Below are 20,940 nucleotides of genomic sequence, written 5' to 3' on the forward strand. Positions count from 1 at the left end.
GTTGGTTGTTAATTCCAATAGAAATGAAACTTTTAAATGACGTAAATCAAATTTTTGTTTAGGATTTCTTCAAATTTCACATTTATATTGAGTATGATTAAAACGCGAAGTATCGAATGCAGAGGGCAGGTAGGTTGGCCGAGCGGTCTAAGGCGCTTGTAGAAGGCACCAGTCACTTCGGAGGCGTGGGTTCGAATCCCACCGCTATCATGTGTAACATTTAAGTTACGTCCATAACCGTTTTTACTCAATTCCGCTCAACCTTTGATCTTACAACATCATGGAAGTTAAAATACTGTGAAAGTGCTACTTCGGAAAGACGGGAAAAGAAAAACAATTCTTATATGAGTAAAAATATAAGCACACGTCGTTTTAATAGTTTTAAAATTCATTCTAACGTAACGGCTGAATTACTATTCGAGAATGTTAAAATTCAGCTCGGCTTATAGAGAGAATAATTATATTGGAAAAGATACATAATTGAAAAAAGAATATAGTCCAAGTGGAAGTATGGATGACCAAAAAGAAAAAGAAATTATTGTCGCATACCAGTTGTTAAATTAATAATCGTTGGTTTCATGATTATGAATGTGTGTGTATGGGAAAGTTTGAATCTTACTTTGACCAACGATAATATTTACATAAAGAAGAACATACGTAATTTGATGATACTGAATAGGCCCGTCTGATAACGAAAGGATGGGCCTAATCTAATGCGAGCCTTTATTTCCCATATTATATGAAGTATTGCCGAAGTTAGGTCGTGTAAACGTTGATTACTCCAAAGTTATTTTTCTAATTATGTCACCAACTTGCATGTTGGTAACTGTTATAAAAGAGCTTCAGATCCATACAACATGTCTGGAAATATCGGAATTTCAAACTCCGTCATAATTTCGATCATGGAAAATGATTTTAAACATGACTTCACACTCATAGTTCAAAGATATATCATATGCGGAAGTTTATTGGCTAAAATCTGGGCGACGCTGTGAGTGTATGCTCTAAACAGACCCGAAGTTATAACGAAAAGAGTGAATTTCAAGTTTTTACGAAAACTTGAGTTTTGACCTCGATATGCCGAAATCAAAGCCGCATTAAGGTAGACGATTGTTTGACAAGTTTGATGTCAGTTGCTGAAGCGATGTATACTGTACACAAACAAGCAAACAAACTTGACAAAAAACATGACCTGATTGTCGGAGGTAAAATCACTATGTATTTGTGTCTGTTGAAAGTTGTATTTATGAGTTGTGATTAACGAAGCGAGGTTAGCGAGTTCTTATCTGGTAGCGTGGCCGAGCTGTCTAAGGCGCTGGTTTTAGGCACCAGTCTCTTCGGAGGCGTGGGTTCGAATCCCACCGCTGCCAATAGTGTACACTTTTGCCATGAATTCCGACGGAAAATGGGTAAAAACAACGTGTATGAGCAATTTGGTCGTATAATGAAATGATTAAATTTTAGATGAAATCTTGTCAAAGTTTAAAATGCAAAGTGATTGTGATGAAAACGCAAAATAACTGCAGCGTAAGGTAGGTAGCGTGGCCGAGCGGTCTAAGGCGCTGGTTTAAGGCACCAGTCTCTTCGGAGGCGTGGGTTCGAATCCCACCGCTGCCAATAGTGTACACGTTGGTTGTTAATTCCAATAGAAATAAAACTTTTAAATGACGTAAATCAAATTTTTGTTTAGGATTTCTTAAAATTTCACATTTATATTGAGTATGATTAAAACGCGAAGTATCGAATGCAGAGGGCAGGTAGGTTGGCCGAGCGGTCTAAGCCGCTTGTAGAAGGCACCAGTCACTTCGGAGGCGTGGGTTCGAATCCCACCGCTATCATGTGTAACATTTAAGTTACGTCCATAACTGTTTTTACTCAATTCCGCTCAAGCTTTGATCTTACAACATCATGGAAGTTAAAATACTGTGAAAGTGCTACTTCGGAAAGACGGGAAAAGAAAAAAATTCTTATATGAGTAAAAATATAAGCACACGTCGTTTTAATAGTTTTAAAATTCATTCTAACGTAACGGTTGAATTACTATTCGAGGATGTTAAAATTCAGCTCGGCTTATAGAGAGAATAATTATATTGGAAAAGATACATAATTGAAAAAAGAATATAGTCCAAGTGGAAGTATGGATGACCAAAAAGAAAAAGAAATTATTGTCGCATACCAGTTGTTAAATTAATACTCGTTGATTTCATGATTATGAATGTGTGTGTATGGGAAAGTTTGAATCTTACTTTGACCAACGATAATATTTACATAAAGAAGAACATACGTAATTTGATGATACTGAATAGGCCCGTCTGATAACGAAAGGATAGGCCTAATCTAATGCGAGCCTTCATTTCCCATATTATATGAAGTATTGCCGAAGTTAGGTCGTGTAAACGTTGATTACTCCAAAGTTATTTTTCTAATTATGTCACCAACTTGCATGTTGGTAACTGTTATAAAAGAGCTTCAGATCCATACAACATGTCTGGAAATATCGGAATTTCAAACTCCGTCATAATTTCGATCATGGAAAATGATTTTAAAGATGACTTCACACTCATAGTTCTAAGATATATCATATGCGGAAGTTTATTGGCTAAAATCTGGGCGACGCTGTGAGTGTATGCTCTAAACAGACCCGAAGTTATAACGAAAAGAGTGAATTTCAAGTTTTTACGAAAACTTGAGTTTTGACCTCGATATGCCGAAATCAAAGCCGCATTAAGGTAGACGATTGTTTGACAAGTTTGATGTCAGTTGCTGAAGCGATGTATACTGTACACAAAGAAGCAATTAAACTTGATAAAAAACATGACCTGATTGTCGGAGGTAAAATCACTAACTATGTATTTGTGTCTGTTGAAAGTTGTATTTATGATTTGTGATTAACGAAGCGAGGTTAGCGAGTTGTTATCTGGTAGCGTGGCCGAGCGGTCTAAGGCGCTGGTTTTAGGCACCAGTCTCTTCGGAGGCGTGGGTTCGAATCCCACCGCTGCCAATAGTGTACACGTTGGTTGTTAATTCCAATAGAAATAAAACTTTTAAATGACGTAAATCAAATTTTGGTTTAGGATTTCTTCAAATTTCACATTTATATTGAGTATGATTAAAACGCGAAGTATCGAATGCAGAGGGCAGGTAGCGTGGCCGAGCGGTCTACGGCGCTCGTTTAAGGCACCAGTCTCTTCGGAGGCGTGGGTTCGAATCCCACCGCTATCATGTGTAACATTTAACTTACGTCCATAACTGTTTTTACTCAATTCCGCTCAAGCTTTGATCTTACAACATCATGGAAGTTAAAATACTGTGAAAGTGCTACTTCGGAAAGACGGGAAAAGAAAAAAATTCTTATATGAGTAAAAATATAAGCACACGTCGTTTTAATAGTTTTAAAATTCATTCTAACGTAACGGTTGAATTACTATTCGAGAATGTTAAAATTCAGCTCGGCTTATAGAGAGAATAATTATATTGGAAAAGATACATAATTGAAAAAAGAATATAGTCCAAGTGGAAGTATGGATGACCAAAAAGAAAAAGAAATTATTGTCGCATACCAGTTGTTAAATTAATACTCGTTGATTTCATGATTATGAATGTGTGTGTATGGGAAAGTTTGAATCTTACTTTGACCAACGATAATATTTACATAAAGAAGAACATACGTAATTTGATGATACTGAATAGGCCCGTCTGATAACGAAAGGATGGGCCTAATCTAATGCGAGCCTTTATTTCCCATATTATATGAAGTATTGCCGAAGTTAGGTCGTGTAAACGTTGATTACTCCAAAGTTATTTTTCTAAGTATGTCACCAACTTGCATGTTGGTAACTGTTATAAAAGAGCTTCAGATCCATACAACATGTCTGGAAATATCGGAATTTCAAACTCCGTCATAATTTCGATCATGGAAAATGATTTTAAAGATGACTTCACACTCATAGTTCAAAGATATATCATATGCGGAAGTTTATTGGCTAAAATCTGGGCGACGCTGTGAGTGTATGCTCTAAACAGACCCGAAGTTATAACGAAAAGAGTGAATTTCAAGTTTTTACGAAAACTTGAGTTTTGACCTCGATATGCCGAAATCAAAACGCATTAAGGTAGACGATTGTTTGACAAGTTTGATGTCAGTTGCTGAAGCGATGTATACTGTACACAAACAAGCAAACAAACTTGACAAAAAACATGACCTGATTGTCGGAGGTAAAATCACTATGTATTTGTGTCTGTTGAAAGTTGTATTTATGAGTTGTGATTAACGAAGCGAGGTTAGCGAGTTGTTATCTGGTAGCGTGGCCGAGCTGTCTAAGGCGCTGGTTTTAGGCACCAGTCTCTTCGGAGGCGTGGGTTCGAATCCCACCGCTGCCAATAGTGTACACTTTTGCCATGAATTCCGACGGAAAATGGGTAAAAACAACGTGTATGAGCAATTTGGTCGTATAATGAAATGATTAAATTTTAGATGAAATCTTGTCAAAGTTTAAAATGCAATGTGATTGTGATGAAAACGCAAAATAACTGCAGCGTAAGGTAGGTAGCGTGGCCGAGCGGTCTAAGGCGCTGGTTTAAGGCACCAGTCTCTTCGGAGGCGTGGGTTCGAATCCCACCGCTGCCAATAGTGTACACGTTGGTTGTTAATTCCAATAGAAATGAAACTTTTAAATGACGTAAATCAAATTTTTGTTTAGGATTTCTTCAAATTTCACATTTATATTGAGTATGATTAAAACGCGAAGTATCGAATGCAGAGGGCAGGTAGGTTGGCCGAGCGGTCTAAGGCGCTTGTAGAAGGCACCAGTCACTTCGGAGGCGTGGGTTCGAATCCCACCGCTATCATGTGTAACATTTAAGTTACGTCCATAACTGTTTTTACTCAATTCCGCTCAAGCTTTGATCTTACAACATCATGGAAGTTAAAATACTGTGAAAGTGCTACTTCGGAAAGACGGGAAAAGAAAAAAATTCTTATATGAGTAAAAATATAAGCACACGTCGTTTTAATAGTTTTAAAATTCATTCTAACGTAACGGCTGAATTACTATTCGAGAATGTTAAAATTCAGCTCGGCTTATAGAGAGAATAATTATATTGGAAAAGATACATAATTGAAAAAAGAATATAGTCCAAGTGGAAGTATGGATGACCAAAAAGAAAAAGAAATTATTGTCGCATACCAGTTGTTAAATTAATAATCGTTGGTTTCATGATTATGAATGTGTGTGTATGGGAAAGTTTGAATCTTACTTTGACCAACGATAATATTTACATAAAGAAGAACATACGTAATTTGATGATACTGAATAGGCCCGTCTGATAACGAAAGGATGGGCCTAATCTAATGCGAGCCTTTATTTCCCATATTATATGAAGTATTGCCGAAGTTAGGTCGTGTAAACGTTGATTACTCCAAAGTTATTTTTCTAATTATGTCACCAACTTGCATGTTGGTAACTGTTATAAAAGAGCTTCAAATCCATACAACATGTCTGGAAATATCGGAATTTCAAACTCCGTCATAATTTCGATCATGGAAAATGATTTTAAAGATGACTTCACACTCATAGTTCAAAGATATATCATATGCGAAAGTTTATTGGCTAAAATCTGGGCGACGCTGTGAGTGTATGCTCTAAACAGACCCGAAGTTATAACGAAAAGAGTGAATTTCAAGTTTTTACGAAAACTTGAGTTTTGACCTCGATATGCCGAAATCAAAGCCGCATTAAGGTAGACGATTGTTTGACAAGTTTGATGTCAGTTGCTGAAGCGATGTATACTGTACACAAACAAGCAAACAAACTTGACAAAAAACATGACCTGATTGTCGGAGGTAAAATCACTATGTATTTGTGTCTGTTGAAAGTTGTATTTATGATTTGTGATTAACGAAGCGAGGTTTGCGAGTTCTTATCTGGTAGCGTGGCCGAGCCGTCTAAGGCGCTGGTTTTAGGCACCAGTCTCTTCGGAGGCGTGGGTTCGAATCCCACCGCTGCCAATAGTGTACACTTTTGCCATGAATTCCGACGGAAAAATGGGTCAAAAACCACGTGTATGAGCAATTTGGTCGTATAATGAAATGATTAAATTTTAGATGAAATCTTGTCAAAGTTTAAAATGCAAAGTGATTGTGATGAAAACGCAAAATAACTGCAGCGTAAGGAAGGTAGCGTGGCCGAGCGGTCTAAGGCGCTGGTTTAAGGCACCAGTCTCTTCGGAGGCGTGGGTTCGAATCCCACCGCTGCCAATAGTGTACACGTTGGTTGTTAATTACAATAGAAATAAAACTTTTAAATGACGTAAATCAAATTTTGGTTTAGGATTTCTTCAAATTTCACATTTATATTGAGTATGATTAAAACGCGAAGTATCGAATGCAGAGGGCAGGTAGTGTGGCCGAGCGGTCTAAGGCGCTGGTTTAAGGTACCAGTCTCTTCGGAGGCGTGGGTTCGAATCCCACCGCTATCATGTGTAACATTTAAGTTACGTCCATAACTGTTTTTACTCATTTCCGCTCAAGCTTTGATCTTACAACATCATGGAAGTTAAAATACTGTGAAAGTGCTACTTCGGAAAGACGGGAAAAGAAAAAAATTCTTATATGAGTAAAAATATAAGCACACGTCGTTTTAATAGTTTTAAAATTCATTCTAACGTAACGGCTGAATTACTATTCGAGAATGTTAAAATTCAGCTCGGCATATAGAGAGAATAATTATATTGGAAAAGATACATAATTGAAAAAAGAATATAGTCCAAGTGGAAGTATGGATGACCAAAAAGAAAAAGAAATTATTGTCGCATACCAGTTGTTAAATTAATAATCGTTGGTTTCATGATTATGAATGTGTGTGTATGGGAAAGTTTGAATCTTACTTTGACCAACGATAATATTTACATAAAGAAGAACATACGTAATTTGATGATACTGAATAGGCCCGTCTGATAACGAAAGGATGGGCCTAATCTAATGCGAGCCTTCATTTCCCATATTATATGAAGTATTGCCGAAGTTAGGTCGTGTAAACGTTGATTACTCCAAAGTTATTTTTCTAATTATGTCACCAACTTGCATGTTGGTAACTGTTATAAAAGAGCTTCAGATCCATACAACATGTCTGGAAATATCGGAATTTCAAACTCCGTCATAATTTCGATCATGGAAAATGATTTTAAAGATGACTTCACACTCATAGTTCAAAGATATATCATATGCGGAAGTTTATTGGCTAAAATCTGGGCGACGCTGTGAGTGTATGCTCTAAACAGACCCGAAGTTATAACGAAAAGAGTGAATTTCAAGTTTTTACGAAAACTTGAGTTTTGACCTCGATATGCCGAAATCAAAGCCGCATTAAGGTAGACGATTGTTTGACAAGTTTGATGTCAGTTGCTGAAGCGATGTATACTGTACACAAACAAGCAAACAAACTTGACAAAAAACATGACCTGATTGTCGGAGGTAAAATCACTATGTATTTGTGTCTGTTGAAAGTTGTATTTATGATTTGTGATTAACGAAGCGAGGTTAGCGAGTTCTTATCTGGTAGCGTGGCCGAGCCGTCTAAGGCGCTGGTTTTAGGCACCAGTGTCTTCGGAGGCATGGGTTCGAATCCCACCGCTGCCAATAGTGTACACTTTTGCCATGAATTCCGACGGAAAAATGGGTCAAAAACCACGTGTATGAGCAATTTGGTCGTATAATGAAATGATTAAATTTTAGATGAAATCTTGTCAAAGTTTGAAATGCAAACTGATTGTGATGAAAACGCAAAATAACTGCAGCGTAAAGTTGGTAGCGTGGCCGAGCGGTCTAAGGCGCTGGTTTAAGGCACCAGTCTCTTCGGAGGCGTGGGTTCGAATCCCACCGCTGCCAATAGTGTACACGTTGGTTGTTAATTCCAATAGAAATAAAACTTTTAAATGACGTAAATCAAATTTTTGTTTAGGATTTCTTCAAATTTCACATTTATATTGAGTATGATTAAAACGCGAAGTATCGAATGCAGAGGGCAGGTAGCGTGGCCGAGCGGTCTAAGGCGCTTGTATAAGGTACCAGTCGGTTCGGAGGCGTGGGTTCGAATCCCACCGCTATCATGTGTAACATTTAAGTTACGTCCATAACCGTTTTTACTCAATTCCGCTCAAGCTTTGATCTTACAACATCATGGAAGTTAAAATACTGTGAAAGTGCTACTTCGGAAAGACGGGAAAAGAAAAAAAATTCTTATATGAGTAAAAATATAAGCACACGTCGTTTTAATAGTTTTAAAATTCATTCTAACGTAACGGCTGAATTACTATTCGAGAATGTTAAAATTCAGCTCGGCTTATAGAGAGAATAATTATATTGGAAAAGATACATAATTGAAAAAAGAATATAGTCCAAGTGGAAGTATGGATGACCAAAAAGAAAAAGAAATTATTGTCGCATACCAGTTGTTAAATTAATAATCGTTGGTTTCATGATTATGAATGTGTGTGTATGGGAAAGTTTGAATCTTACTTTGACCAACGATAATATTTACATAAAGAAGAACATACGTAATTTGATGATACTGAATAGGCCCGTCTGATAACGAAAGGATGGGCCTAATCTAATGCGAGCCTTTATTTCCCATATTATATGAAGTATTGCCGAAGTTAGGTCGTGTAAACGTTGATTACTCCAAAGTTATTTTTCTAATTATGTCACCAACTTGCATGTTGGTAACTGTTATAAAAGAGCTTCAGATCCATACAACATGTCTGGAAATATCGGAATTTCAAACTCCGTCATAATTTCGATCATGGAAAATGATTTTAAAGATGACTTCACACTCATAGTTCAAAGATATATCATATGCGGAAGTTTATTGGCTAAAATCTGGGCGACGCTGTGAGTGTATGCTCTAAACAGACCCGAAGTTATAACGAAAAGAGTGAATTTCAAGTTTTTACGAAAACTTGAGTTTTGACCTCGATATGCCGAAATCAAAGCCGCATTAAGGTAGACGATTGTTTGACAAGTTTGATGTCAGTTGCTGAAGCGATGTATACTGTACACAAACAAGCAAACAAACTTGACAAAAAACATGACCTGATTGTCGGAGGTAAAATCACTATGTATTTGTGTCTGTTGAAAGTTGTATTTATGATTTGTGATTAACGAAGCGAGGTTAGCGAGTTCTTATCTGGTAGCGTGGCCGAGCCGTCTAAGGCGCTGGTTTTAGGCACCAGTGTCTTCGGAGGCATGGGTTCGAATCCCACCGCTGCCAATAGTGTACACTTTTGCCATGAATTCCGACGGAAAAATGGGTCAAAAACCACGTGTATGAGCAATTTGGTCGTATAATGAAATGATTAAATTTTAGATGAAATCTTGTCAAAGTTTGAAATGCAAAGTGATTGTGATGAAAACGCAAAATAACTGCAGCGTAAAGTTGGTAGCGTGGCCGAGCGGTCTAAGGCGCTGGTTTAAGGCACCAGTCTCTTCGGAGGCGTGGGTTCGAATCCCACCGCTGCCAATAGTGTACACGTTGGTTGTTAATTCCAATAGAAATAAAACTTTTAAATGACGTAAATCAAATTTTTGTTTAGGATTTCTTCAAATTTCACATTTATATTGAGTATGATTAAAACGCGAAGTATCGAATGCAGAGGGCAGGTAGCGTGGCCGAGCGGTCTAAGGCGCTTGTATAAGGCACCAGTCTGTTCGGAGGCGTGGGTTCGAATCCCACCGCTATCATGTGTAACATTTAAGTTACGTCCATAACCGTTTTTACTCAATTCCGCTCAAGCTTTGATCTTACAACATCATGGAAGTTAAAATACTGTGAAAGTGCTACTTCGGAAAGACGGGAAAAGAAAAAAATTCTTATATGAGTAAAAATATAAGCACACGTCGTTTTAATAGTTTTAAAATTCATTCTAACGTAACGGCTGAATTACTATTCGAGAATGTTAAAATTCAGCTCGGCTTATAGAGAGAATAATTATATTGGAAAAGATACATAATTGAAAAAAGAATATAGTCCAAGTGGAAGTATGGATGACCAAAAAGAAAAAGAAATTATTGTCGCATACCAGTTGTTAAATTAATAATCGTTGGTTTCATGATTATGAATGTGTGTGTATGGGAAAGTTTGAATCTTACTTTGACCAACGATAATATTTACATAAAGAAGAACATACGTAATTTGATGATACTGAATAGGCCCGTCTGATAATGAAAGGATGGGCCTAATCTAATGCGAGCCTTCATTTCCCATATTATATGAAGTATTGCCGAAGTTAGGTCGTGTAAACGTTGATTACTCCAAAGTTATTTTTCTAAGTATGTCACCAACTTGCATGTTGGTAACTGTTATAAAAGAGCTTCAGATCCATACAACATGTCTGGAAATATCGGAATTTCAAACTCCGTCATAATTTCGATCATGGAAAATGATTTTAAAGATGACTTCACACTCATAGTTCAAAGATATATCATATGCGGAAGTTTATTGGCTAAAATCTGGGCGACGCTGTGAGTGTATGCTCTAAACAGACCCGAAGTTATAACGAAAAGAGTGAATTTCAAGTTTTTACGAAAACTTGAGTTTTGACCTCGATATGCCGAAATTAAAACGCATTAAGGTAGACGATTGTTTGACAAGTTTGATGTCAGTTGCTGAAGCGATGTATACTGTACACAAACAAGCAAACAAACTTGACAAAAAACATGACCTGATTGTCGGAGGTAAAATCACTATGTATTTGTGTCTGTTGAAAGTTGTATTTATGAGTTGTGATTAACGAAGCGAGGTTAGCGATTTCTTATCTGGTAGCGTGGCCGAGCCGTCTAAGGCGCTGGTTTTAGGCACCAGTCTCTTCGGAGGCGTGGGTTCGAATCCCACCGCTGCCAATAGTGTACACTTTTGCCATGAATTCCGACGGAAAATGGGTAAAAACAACGTGTATGAGCAATTTGGTCGTATAATGAAATGATTAAATTTTAGATGAAATCTTGTCAAAGTTTAAAATGCAAAGTGATTGTGATGAAAACGCAAAATAACTGCAGCGTAAGGTAGGTAGCGTGGCCGAGCGGTCTAAGGCGCTGGTTTAAGGCACCAGTCTCTTCGGAGGCGTGGGTTCGAATCCCACCGCTGCCAATAGTGTACACGTTGGTTGTTAATTCCAATAGAAATAAAACTTTTAAATGACGTAAATCAAATTTTTGTTTAGGATTTCTTCAAATTTCACATTTATATTGAGTATGATTAAAACGCGATGTATCGAATGCAGAGGGCAGGTAGGTTGGCCGAGCGGTCTAAGGCGCTTGTAGAAGGCACCAGTCACTTCGGAGGCGTGGGTTCGAATCCCACCGCTATCATGTGTAACATTTAAGTTACGTCCATAACTGTTTTTACTCAATTCCGCTCAAGCTTTGATCTTACAACATCATGGAAGTTAAAATACTGTGAAAGTGCTACTTCGGAAAGACGGGAAAAGAAAAAAATTCTTATATGAGTAAAAATATAAGCACACGTCGTTTTAATAGTTTTAAAATTCATTCTAACGTAACGGCTGAATTACTATTCGAGAATGTTAAAATTCAGCTCGGCTTATAGAGAGAATAATTATATTGGAAAAGATACATAATTGAAAAAAGAATATAGTCCAAGTGGAAGTATGGATGACCAAAAAGAAAAAGAAATTATTGTCGCATACCAGTTGTTAAATTAATAATCGTTGGTTTCATGATTATGAATGTGTGTGTATGGGAAAGTTTGAATCTTACTTTGACCAACGATAATATTTACATAAAGAAGAACATACGTAATTTGATGATACTGAATAGGCCCGTCTGATAACGAAAGGATGGGCCTAATCTAATGCGAGCCTTCATTTCCCATATTATATGAAGTATTGCCGAAGTTAGGTCGTGTAAACGTTGATTACTCCAAAGTTATTTTTCTAATTATGTCACCAACTTGCATGTTGGTAACTGTTATAAAAGAGCTTCAAATCCATACAACATGTCTGGAAATATCGGAATTTCAAACTCCGTCATAATTTCGATCATGGAAAATGATTTTAAAGATGACTTCACACTCATAGTTCAAAGATATATCATATGCGAAAGTTTATTGGCTAAAATCTGGGCGACGCTGTGAGTGTATGCTCTAAACAGACCCGAAGTTATAACGAAAAGAGTGAATTTCAAGTTTTTACGAAAACTTGAGTTTTGACCTCGATATGCCGAAATCAAAGCCGCATTAAGGTAGACGATTGTTTGACAAGTTTGATGTCAGTTGCTGAAGCGATGTATACTGTACACAAACAAGCAAACAAACTTGATAAAAAACATGACCTGATTGTCGGAGGTAAAATCACTAACTATGTATTTGTGTCTGTTGAAAGTTGTATTTATGATTTGTGATTAACGAAGCGAGGTTAGCGAGTTGTTATCTGGTAGCGTGGCCGAGCGGTCTAAGGCGCTGGTTTAAGGCACCAGTCTCTTCGGAGGCGTGGGTTCGAATCCCACCGCTGCCAATAGTGTACACGTTGGTTGTTAATTCCAATAGAAATAAAACTCTTAAATGACGTAAATCAAATTTTGGTTTAGGATTTCTTCAAATTTCACATTTATATTGAGTATGATTAAAACGCGAAGTATCGAATGCAGAGGGCAGGTAGCGTGGCCGAGCGGTCTAAGACGCTGGTTTAAGGTACCAGTCTCTTCGGAGGCGTGGGTTCGAATCCCACCGCTATCATCTGTAACATTTAACTTACGTCCATAACTGTTTTTACTCAATTCCGCTCAAGCTTTGATCTTACAACATCATGGAAGTTAAAATACTGTGAAAGTGCTACTTCGGAAAGACGGGAAAAGAAAAAAATTCTTATATGAGTAAAAATATAAGCACACGTCGTTTTAATAGTTTTAAAATTCATTCTAACGTAACGGTTGAATTACTATTCGAGAATGTTAAAATTCAGCTCGGCTTATAGAGAGAATAATTATATTGGAAAAGATACATAATTGAAAAAAGAATATAGTCCAAGTGGAAGTATGGATGACCAAAAAGAAAAAGAAATTATTGTCGCATACCAGTTGTTAAATTAATACTCGTTGATTTCATGATTATGAATGTGTGTGTATGGGAAAGTTTGAATCTTACTTTGACCAACGATAATATTTACATAAAGAAGAACATACGTAATTTGATGATACTGAATAGGCCCGTCTGATAACGAAAGGATGGGCCTAATCTAATGCGAGCCTTCATTTCCCATATTATATGAAGTATTGCCGAAGTTAGGTCGTGTAAACGTTGATTACTCCAAAGTTATTTTTCTAATTATGTCACCAACTTGCATGTTGGTAACTGTTATAAAAGAGCTTCAGATCCATACAACATGTCTGGAAATATCGGAATTTCAAACTCCGTCATAATTTCGATCATGGAAAATGATTTTAAAGATGACTTCACACTCATAGTTCAAAGATATATCATATGCGGAAGTTTATTGGCTAAAATCTGGGCGACGCTGTGAGTGTATGCTCTAAACAGACCCGAAGTTATAACGAAAAGAGTGAATTTCAAGTTTTTACGAAAACTTGAGTTTTGACCTCGATATGCCGAAATCAAAGCCGCATTAAGGTAGACGATTGTTTGACAAGTTTGATGTCAGTTGCTGAAGCGATGTATACTGTACACAAACAAGCAAACAAACTTGACAAAAAACATGACCTGATTGTCGGAGGTAAAATCACTAACTATGTATTTGTGTCTGTTGAAAGTTGTATTTATGATTTGTGATTAACGAAGCGAGGTTAGCGAGTTCTTATCTGGTAGCGTGGCCGAGCGGTCTAAGGCGCTGGTTTAAGGCACCAGTCTCTTCGGAGGCGTGGGTTCGAATCCCACCGCTGCCAATAGTGTACACTTTTACCATTAATTCCGACGGAAAAATTGGTCAAACACCACGTGTATGAGCAATTTTGTCGTATAAATAAATGATTAAATTGTAGATGAAATCTTGTCAAAGTTTGAAATGCAAAGTGAGTGTGATGAAAACGCGAAATTACTGCAGCGTAAGGTAGGTAGCGTGGCCGAGCGGTCTAAGGCGCTGGTTTAAGGAACCAGTCTCTTCGGAGGCGTGGGTTCGAATCCCACCGCTGCCAATAGTGTACACGTTGGTTGTTAATTCCAATAGAAATAAAACTTTTAAATGACGTATATCAAATTTTTGTTTAGGATTTCTTCAAATTTCACATTTATATTGAGTATGATTAAAACGCGAAGTATCGAATGCAGAGGGCAGGTAGCGTGGCCGAGCGGTCTAAGGCGCTTGTATAAGGCACCAGTCTGTTCGGAGGCGTGGGTTCGAATCCCACCGCTATCATGTGTAACATTTAAGTTACGTCCATAACCGTTTTTACTCAATTCCGCTCAAGCTTTGATCTTACAACATCATGGAAGTTAAAATACTGTGAAAGTGCTACTTCGGAAAGACGGGAAAAGAAAAAAATTCTTATATGAGTAAAAATATAAGCACACGTCGTTTTAATAGTTTTAAAATTCATTCTAACGTAACGGCTGAATTACTATTCGAGAATGTTAAAATTCAGCTCGGCTTATAGAGAGAATAATTATATTGGAAAAGATACATAATTGAAAAAAGAATATAGTCCAAGTGGAAGTATGGATGACCAAAAAGAAAAAGAAATTATTGTCGCATACCAGTTGTTAAATTAATAATCGTTGGTTTCATGATTATGAATGTGTGTGTATGGGAAAGTTTGAATCTTACTTTGACCAACGATAATATTTACATAAAGAAGAACATACGTAATTTGATGATACTGAATAGGCCCGTCTGATAATGAAAGGATGGGCCTAATCTAATGCGAGCCTTCATTTCCCATATTATATGAAGTATTGCCGAAGTTAGGTCGTGTAAACGTTGATTACTCCAAAGTTATTTTTCTAAGTATGTCACCAACTTGCATGTTGGTAACTGTTATAAAAGAGCTTCAGATCCATACAACATGTCTGGAAATATCGGAATTTCAAACTCCGTCATAATTTCGATCATGGAAAATGATTTTAAAGATGACTTCACACTCATAGTTCAAAGATATATCATATGCGGAAGTTTATTGGCTAAAATCTGGGCGACGCTGTGAGTGTATGCTCTAAACAGACCCGAAGTTATAACGAAAAGAGTGAATTTCAAGTTTTTACGAAAACTTGAGTTTTGACCTCGATATGCCGAAATTAAAACGCATTAAGGTAGACGATTGTTTGACAAGTTTGATGTCAGTTGCTGAAGCGATGTATACTGTACACAAACAAGCAAACAAACTTGACAAAAAACATGACCTGATTGTCGGAGGTAAAATCACTATGTATTTGTGTCTGTTGAAAGTTGTATTTATGAGTTGTGATTAACGAAGCGAGGTTAGCGAGTTCTTATCTGGTAGCGTGGCCGAGCCGTCTAAGGCGCTGGTTTTAGGCACCAGTCTCTTCGGAGGCGTGGGTTCGAATCCCACCGCTGCCAATAGTGTACACTTTTGCCATGAATTCCGACGGAAAATGGGTAAAAACAACGTGTATGAGCAATTTGGTCGTATAATGAAATGATTAAATTTTAGATGAAATCTTGTCAAAGTTTAAAATGCAAAGTGATTGTGATGAAAACGCAAAATAACTGCAGCGTAAGGTAGGTAGCGTGGCCGAGCGGTCTAAGGCGCTGGTTTAAGGCACCAGTCTCTTCGGAGGCGTGGGTTCGAATCCCACCGCTGCCAATAGTGTACACGTTGGTTGTTAATTCCAATAGAAATAAAACTTTTAAATGACGTAAATCAAATTTTTGTTTAGGATTTCTTCAAATTTCACATTTATATTGAGTATGATTAAAACGCGAAGTATCGAATGCAGAGGGCAGGTAGTGTGGCCGAGCGGTCTAAGGCGCTGGTTTAAGGTACCAGTCTCTTCGGAGGCGTGGGTTCGAATCCCACCGCTATCATGTGTAACATTTAAGTTACGTCCATAACTGTTTTTACTCAATTCCGCTCAAGCTTTGATCTTACAACATCATGGAAGTTAAAATACTGTGAAAGTGCTACTTCGGAAAGACGGGAAAAGAAAAAAATTCTTATATGAGTAAAAATATAAGCACACGTCGTTTTAATAGTTTTAAAATTCATTCTAACGTAACGGCTGAATTACTATTCGAGAATGTTAAAATTCAGCTCGGCTTATAGAGAGAATAATTATATTGGAAAAGATACATAATTGAAAAAAGAATATAGTCCAAGTGGAAGTATGGATGACCAAAAAGAAAAAGAAATTATTGTCGCATACCAGTTGTTAAATTAATAATCGTTGGTTTCATGATTATGAATGTGTGTGTATGGGAAAGTTTGAATCTTACTTTGACCAACGATAATATTTACATAAAGAAGAACATACGTAATTTGATGATACTGAATAGGCCCGTCTGATAACGAAAGGATGGGCCTAATCTAATGCGAGCCTTCATTTCCCATATTATATGAAGTATTGCCGAAGTTAGGTCGTGTAAACGTTGATTACTCCAAAGTTATTTTTCTAATTATGTCACCAACTTGCATGTTGGTAACTGTTATAAAAGAGCTTCAAATCCATACAACATGTCTGGAAATATCGGAATTTCAAACTCCGTCATAATTTCGATCATGGAAAATGATTTTAAAGATGACTTCACACTCATAGTTCAAAGATATATCATATGCGAAAGTTTATTGGCTAAAATCTGGGCGACGCTGTGAGTGTATGCTCTAAACAGACCGGAAGTTATAACGAAAAGAGTGAATTTCAAGTTTTTACGAAAACTTGAGTTTTGACCTCGATATGCCGAAATCAAAGCCGCATTAAGGTAGACGATTGTTTGACAAGTTTGATGTCAGTTGCTGAAGCGATGTATACTGTACACAAACAAGCAAACAAACTTGATAAAAAACATGACCTGATTGTCGGAGGTAAAATCACTAACTATGTATTTGTGTCTGTTGAAAGTTGTATTTATGATTTGTGATTAACGAAGCGAGGTTAGCGAGTTGTTATCTGGTAGCGTGGCCGAGCGGTCTAAGGCGCTGGTTTAAGGCACCAGTCTCTTCGGAGGCGTGGGTTCGAATCCCACCGCTGCCAATTGTGTACACGTTGGTTGTTAATTCCAATAGAAATAAAACTTTTAAATGACGTAAATCAAATTTTGGTTTAGGATTTCTTCAAATTTCACATTTATATTGAGTATGATTAAAACGCGAAGTATCGAATGCAGAGGGCAGGTAGCGTGGCCGAGCGGTCTAAGACGCTGGTTTAAGGTACCAGTCTCTTCGGAGGCGTGGGTTCGAATCCCACCGCTATCATGTGTAACATTTAACTTACGTCCATAACTGTTTTTACTCAATTCCGCTCAAGCTTTGATCTTACAACATCATGGAAGTTAAAATACTGTGAAAGTGCTACTTCGGAAAGACGGGAAAAGAAAAAAATTCTTATATGAGTAAAAATATAAGCACACGTCGTTTTAATAGTTTTAAAATTCATTCTAACGTAACGGTTGAATTACTATTCGAGAATGTTAAAATTCAGCTCGGCTTATAGAGAGAATAATTATATTGGAAAAGATACATAATTGAAAAAAGAATATAGTCCAAGTGGAAGTATGGATGACCAAAAAGAAAAAGAAATTATTGTCGCATACCAGTTGTTAAATTAATACTCGTTGATTTCATGATTATGAATGTGTGTGTATGGGAAAGTTTGAATCTTACTTTGACCAACGATAATATTTACATAAAGAAGAACATACGTAATTTGATGATACTGAATAGGCCCGTCTGATAACGAAAGGATGGGCCTAATCTAATGCGAGCCTTCATTTCCCATATTATATGAAGTATTGCCGAAGTTAGGTCGTGTAAACGTTGATTACTCCAAAGTTATTTTTCTAATTATGTCACCAACTTGCATGTTGGTAACTGTTATAAAAGAGCTTCAGATCCATACAACATGTCTGGAAATATCGGAATTTCAAACTCCGTCATAATTTCGATCATGGAAAATGATTTTAAAGATGACTTCACACTCATAGTTCAAAGATATATCATATGCGGAAGTTTATTGGCTAAAATCTGGGCGACGCTGTGAGTGTATGCTCTAAACAGACCCGAAGTTATAACGAAAAGAGTGAATTTCAAGTTTTTACGAAAACTTGAGTTTTGACCTCGATATGCCGAAATCAAAGCCGCATTAAGGTAGACGATTGTTTGACAAGTTTGATGTCAGTTGCTGAAGCGATGTATACTGTACACAAACAAGCAAACAAACTTGACAAAAAACATGACCTGATTGTCGGAGGTAAAATCACTAACTATGTATTTGTGTCTGTTGAAAGTTGTATTTATGATTTGTGATTAACGAAGCGAGGTTAGCGAGTTGTTATCTGGTAGCGTGGCCGAGCGGTCTAAGGCGCTGGTTTAAGGCACCAGTCTCTTCGGAGGCGTGGGTTCGAATCCCACCGCTGCCAATAGTGTACACTTTTACCATTAATTCCGACGGAAAAATTGGTCAAACACCACGTGTATGAGCAATTTTGTCGTATAAATAAATGATTAAATTGTAGATGAAATCTTGTCAAAGTTTGAAATGCAAAGTGAGTGTGATGAAAACGCGAAATTACTGCAGCGTAAGGTAGGTAGCGTGGCCGAGCGGTCTAAGGCGCTGGTTTAAGGAACCAGTCTCTTCGGAGGCGTGGGTTCGAATCCCACCGCTGCCAATAGTGTACACGTTGGTTGTTAATTCCAATAGAAATAAAACTTTTAAATGACGTATATCAAATTTTTGTTTAGGATTTCTTCAAATTTCACATTTATATTGAGTATGATTAAAACGCGAAGTATCGAATGTAGAGGGCAGGTAGGTTGGCCGAGCGGTCTAAGGCGCTGGTTTAAGGCACCAGTCTCTTCGGAGGCGTGAGTTCGAATCCTACCGCTGTCATGTGTAACATTTAACTTACGTCCGTAACTGTTTTTACTCAATTCAGCTCAAGTTTTGATCTTACAACATCATGGAAGTTAAAATACTGTGAAAGTGCTACTTCGGAAAGACGGGAAAAGAAAAAAATTCTTATATGAGTAAAAATATAAGCACACGTCGTTTTAATAGTTTTAAAATTCATTCTAACGTAACGGCTGAATTACTATTCGAGAATGTTAAAATTCAGCTCGGCTTATAGAGAGAATAATTATATTGGAAAAGATACATAATTGAAAAAAGAATATAGTCCAAGTGCAAGTATGGATGACCAAAAAGAAAAAAACAATTATTGTCGCATACCAGTTGTTAAATTAATACTCGTTGATTTCATGATTATGAATGTGTGTGTATGGGAATGTTTGAATCTTACTTTGACCAACGATAATATTTACATAAAGAAGAACATACGTAATTTGATGATACTGAATAGCCCCGTCTGATAACGAAAGGATGGGCCTAATCTAATGCGAGCCTTCATTTCTCATATTATATGAAGTATTGCCGAAGTTAGGTCGTGTAAACGTTGATTACTCCAAAGTTATTTTTCTAATTATGTCACCAACTTGCATGTTGGTAACTGTTATAAAAGAGCTTCAGATCCATACAACATGTCTGGAAATATCGGAAGAATTTCAAACTCCGTCATAATTTCGATCATGGAAAATGATTTTAAAGATGACGTCACACTCATAGTTCAAAGATATATCATATGCGGAAGTTTATTGGCTAAAATCTGGGCGACGCTGTGAGTGTATACTCTAAACAAACCCGAAGTTATAACGGAAAGAGTGAATTTCAAGTTTTTACGAAAACTTGAGTTTTGACCTCAATATGCCGAAATCAAGGCCGCATTAAGGTAGACGATTGTTTGACAAGTTTGATGTCAGTTGCTGAAGCGATGTAGACTGTACACAAACAAGCAAAAAAACTTGACAAAAAACATGACCTGATTGTCGGAGGTAAAATCACTAACTATGTATTTGTGTCTGTTGAAAGTTGTATTTATGATTTGTGATTAACGAAGCGAGGTTAGCGAGTTGTTATCTGGTAGCGTGGCCGAGCTGTCTAAGGCGCTGGTTTTAGGGACCAGTCTCTTCGGAGGCGTGGGTTCGAATCCCACCGCTATCATATGTGACATTTAAGTTCCGTCCATAACTTTTTTTACTTATTCCGCTTTAGTTTTGATCTTACAACATCATTGAAGTTAAAATACTGTGAAAGTGCTACTCCGGAAAGATGGGAAAAGAAAAAAAATTCTTATATGAGTAAAAATATAAGCACACGTCGTTTTAATAGTTTTAAATTTCATTCTAACGTAAAAGCTGAATTACTATTCGAGAATGTTAAAATTAAGCTCGGCTTATAGAGAGAATAATCATATTGGAAAAGATACATAATTTAAAAAAGAATATAGTCTTAGTGGAAGTATGGATGACCAAAAAGAAAAAAAAATTATTGTCACATACCAGTTGTTAAATTAATACTCGTTGATTTCATGATTATGAATGTGTGTGTATGGAAAATTTTGAATCTTACTTTGACCAACGATAATATTTACATAAAGAAGAACATACTTAATTTTATGATACTAAATAGCTCCGTCTGATAACGAAAGGATGGGCCTTATCTAATGGAAGCCTCTATTTCCCATATTATATGAAGTATTGCCGAAGTTAGGTCGTGTAAACGTTGATTACTCCATTACTTCAAGTTATTTTTCTAATTAGCTCACCAACTTGCATTTACACATTATCTTATCTACGATACTTACGATTGTTGGTTAGTGTTATAAAAGAGCTTCCGATCGATATAACCTGCCTTGAATAATCAGAGTTTTAAACTCTATTGTAATTTCATTCATGACATAAAATTTTAATGA

The 20,940-nt window shown here is 36.9% G+C and overlaps 27 non-coding genes across 27 annotated transcripts; all 27 read left to right on the forward strand.

Moving 5' to 3' along the window:
- The first annotated feature begins 1,288 nt into the window (after window positions 1–1,288).
- Trnal-uag (transfer RNA leucine (anticodon UAG)) lies at window positions 1,289–1,370 on the forward strand. The gene has a single exon. It is a non-coding gene; the product is annotated as a tRNA-Leu (tRNA).
- A 165-nt stretch (window positions 1,371–1,535) lies between these two features.
- On the forward strand, window positions 1,536–1,617 carry Trnal-aag (transfer RNA leucine (anticodon AAG)). Its single transcript has one exon. It is a non-coding gene; the product is annotated as a tRNA-Leu (tRNA).
- Window positions 1,618–2,919: 1,302 nt separating this feature from the next.
- Window positions 2,920–3,001, forward strand: Trnal-uag (transfer RNA leucine (anticodon UAG)). Its single transcript has one exon. It is a non-coding gene; the product is annotated as a tRNA-Leu (tRNA).
- A 139-nt stretch (window positions 3,002–3,140) lies between these two features.
- Trnal-aag (transfer RNA leucine (anticodon AAG)) lies at window positions 3,141–3,222 on the forward strand. Its single transcript has one exon. It is a non-coding gene; the product is annotated as a tRNA-Leu (tRNA).
- Window positions 3,223–4,298: 1,076 nt separating this feature from the next.
- Trnal-uag (transfer RNA leucine (anticodon UAG)) lies at window positions 4,299–4,380 on the forward strand. Its single transcript has one exon. It is a non-coding gene; the product is annotated as a tRNA-Leu (tRNA).
- Window positions 4,381–4,545: 165 nt separating this feature from the next.
- On the forward strand, window positions 4,546–4,627 carry Trnal-aag (transfer RNA leucine (anticodon AAG)). The gene has a single exon. It is a non-coding gene; the product is annotated as a tRNA-Leu (tRNA).
- A 1,298-nt stretch (window positions 4,628–5,925) lies between these two features.
- Trnal-uag (transfer RNA leucine (anticodon UAG)) lies at window positions 5,926–6,007 on the forward strand. The gene has a single exon. It is a non-coding gene; the product is annotated as a tRNA-Leu (tRNA).
- A 167-nt stretch (window positions 6,008–6,174) lies between these two features.
- Window positions 6,175–6,256, forward strand: Trnal-aag (transfer RNA leucine (anticodon AAG)). The gene has a single exon. It is a non-coding gene; the product is annotated as a tRNA-Leu (tRNA).
- A 139-nt stretch (window positions 6,257–6,395) lies between these two features.
- On the forward strand, window positions 6,396–6,477 carry Trnal-aag (transfer RNA leucine (anticodon AAG)). Its single transcript has one exon. It is a non-coding gene; the product is annotated as a tRNA-Leu (tRNA).
- A 1,077-nt stretch (window positions 6,478–7,554) lies between these two features.
- Window positions 7,555–7,636, forward strand: Trnal-uag (transfer RNA leucine (anticodon UAG)). Its single transcript has one exon. It is a non-coding gene; the product is annotated as a tRNA-Leu (tRNA).
- A 167-nt stretch (window positions 7,637–7,803) lies between these two features.
- Trnal-aag (transfer RNA leucine (anticodon AAG)) lies at window positions 7,804–7,885 on the forward strand. Its single transcript has one exon. It is a non-coding gene; the product is annotated as a tRNA-Leu (tRNA).
- Window positions 7,886–9,184: 1,299 nt separating this feature from the next.
- Window positions 9,185–9,266, forward strand: Trnal-uag (transfer RNA leucine (anticodon UAG)). Its single transcript has one exon. It is a non-coding gene; the product is annotated as a tRNA-Leu (tRNA).
- Window positions 9,267–9,433: 167 nt separating this feature from the next.
- Window positions 9,434–9,515, forward strand: Trnal-aag (transfer RNA leucine (anticodon AAG)). Its single transcript has one exon. It is a non-coding gene; the product is annotated as a tRNA-Leu (tRNA).
- Window positions 9,516–10,812: 1,297 nt separating this feature from the next.
- Window positions 10,813–10,894, forward strand: Trnal-uag (transfer RNA leucine (anticodon UAG)). Its single transcript has one exon. It is a non-coding gene; the product is annotated as a tRNA-Leu (tRNA).
- Window positions 10,895–11,059: 165 nt separating this feature from the next.
- On the forward strand, window positions 11,060–11,141 carry Trnal-aag (transfer RNA leucine (anticodon AAG)). The gene has a single exon. It is a non-coding gene; the product is annotated as a tRNA-Leu (tRNA).
- Window positions 11,142–12,443: 1,302 nt separating this feature from the next.
- Trnal-aag (transfer RNA leucine (anticodon AAG)) lies at window positions 12,444–12,525 on the forward strand. Its single transcript has one exon. It is a non-coding gene; the product is annotated as a tRNA-Leu (tRNA).
- A 139-nt stretch (window positions 12,526–12,664) lies between these two features.
- Trnal-aag (transfer RNA leucine (anticodon AAG)) lies at window positions 12,665–12,746 on the forward strand. The gene has a single exon. It is a non-coding gene; the product is annotated as a tRNA-Leu (tRNA).
- Window positions 12,747–13,827: 1,081 nt separating this feature from the next.
- On the forward strand, window positions 13,828–13,909 carry Trnal-aag (transfer RNA leucine (anticodon AAG)). Its single transcript has one exon. It is a non-coding gene; the product is annotated as a tRNA-Leu (tRNA).
- A 167-nt stretch (window positions 13,910–14,076) lies between these two features.
- Window positions 14,077–14,158, forward strand: Trnal-aag (transfer RNA leucine (anticodon AAG)). The gene has a single exon. It is a non-coding gene; the product is annotated as a tRNA-Leu (tRNA).
- A 1,297-nt stretch (window positions 14,159–15,455) lies between these two features.
- Window positions 15,456–15,537, forward strand: Trnal-uag (transfer RNA leucine (anticodon UAG)). Its single transcript has one exon. It is a non-coding gene; the product is annotated as a tRNA-Leu (tRNA).
- A 165-nt stretch (window positions 15,538–15,702) lies between these two features.
- Trnal-aag (transfer RNA leucine (anticodon AAG)) lies at window positions 15,703–15,784 on the forward strand. Its single transcript has one exon. It is a non-coding gene; the product is annotated as a tRNA-Leu (tRNA).
- Window positions 15,785–15,923: 139 nt separating this feature from the next.
- Window positions 15,924–16,005, forward strand: Trnal-aag (transfer RNA leucine (anticodon AAG)). The gene has a single exon. It is a non-coding gene; the product is annotated as a tRNA-Leu (tRNA).
- Window positions 16,006–17,086: 1,081 nt separating this feature from the next.
- Trnal-aag (transfer RNA leucine (anticodon AAG)) lies at window positions 17,087–17,168 on the forward strand. Its single transcript has one exon. It is a non-coding gene; the product is annotated as a tRNA-Leu (tRNA).
- A 139-nt stretch (window positions 17,169–17,307) lies between these two features.
- On the forward strand, window positions 17,308–17,389 carry Trnal-aag (transfer RNA leucine (anticodon AAG)). Its single transcript has one exon. It is a non-coding gene; the product is annotated as a tRNA-Leu (tRNA).
- Window positions 17,390–18,470: 1,081 nt separating this feature from the next.
- On the forward strand, window positions 18,471–18,552 carry Trnal-aag (transfer RNA leucine (anticodon AAG)). Its single transcript has one exon. It is a non-coding gene; the product is annotated as a tRNA-Leu (tRNA).
- A 167-nt stretch (window positions 18,553–18,719) lies between these two features.
- Trnal-aag (transfer RNA leucine (anticodon AAG)) lies at window positions 18,720–18,801 on the forward strand. Its single transcript has one exon. It is a non-coding gene; the product is annotated as a tRNA-Leu (tRNA).
- Window positions 18,802–20,107: 1,306 nt separating this feature from the next.
- Window positions 20,108–20,189, forward strand: Trnal-uag (transfer RNA leucine (anticodon UAG)). Its single transcript has one exon. It is a non-coding gene; the product is annotated as a tRNA-Leu (tRNA).
- Window positions 20,190–20,940: the final 751 nt, after the last annotated feature.

The sequence above is a fragment of the Euprymna scolopes genome, chromosome 29, assembly GCF_053919585.1.
Source record: "Euprymna scolopes isolate OS-2025 chromosome 29, ASM5391958v1, whole genome shotgun sequence".
NCBI lineage: Eukaryota > Metazoa > Mollusca > Cephalopoda > Sepiida > Sepiolidae > Euprymna > Euprymna scolopes.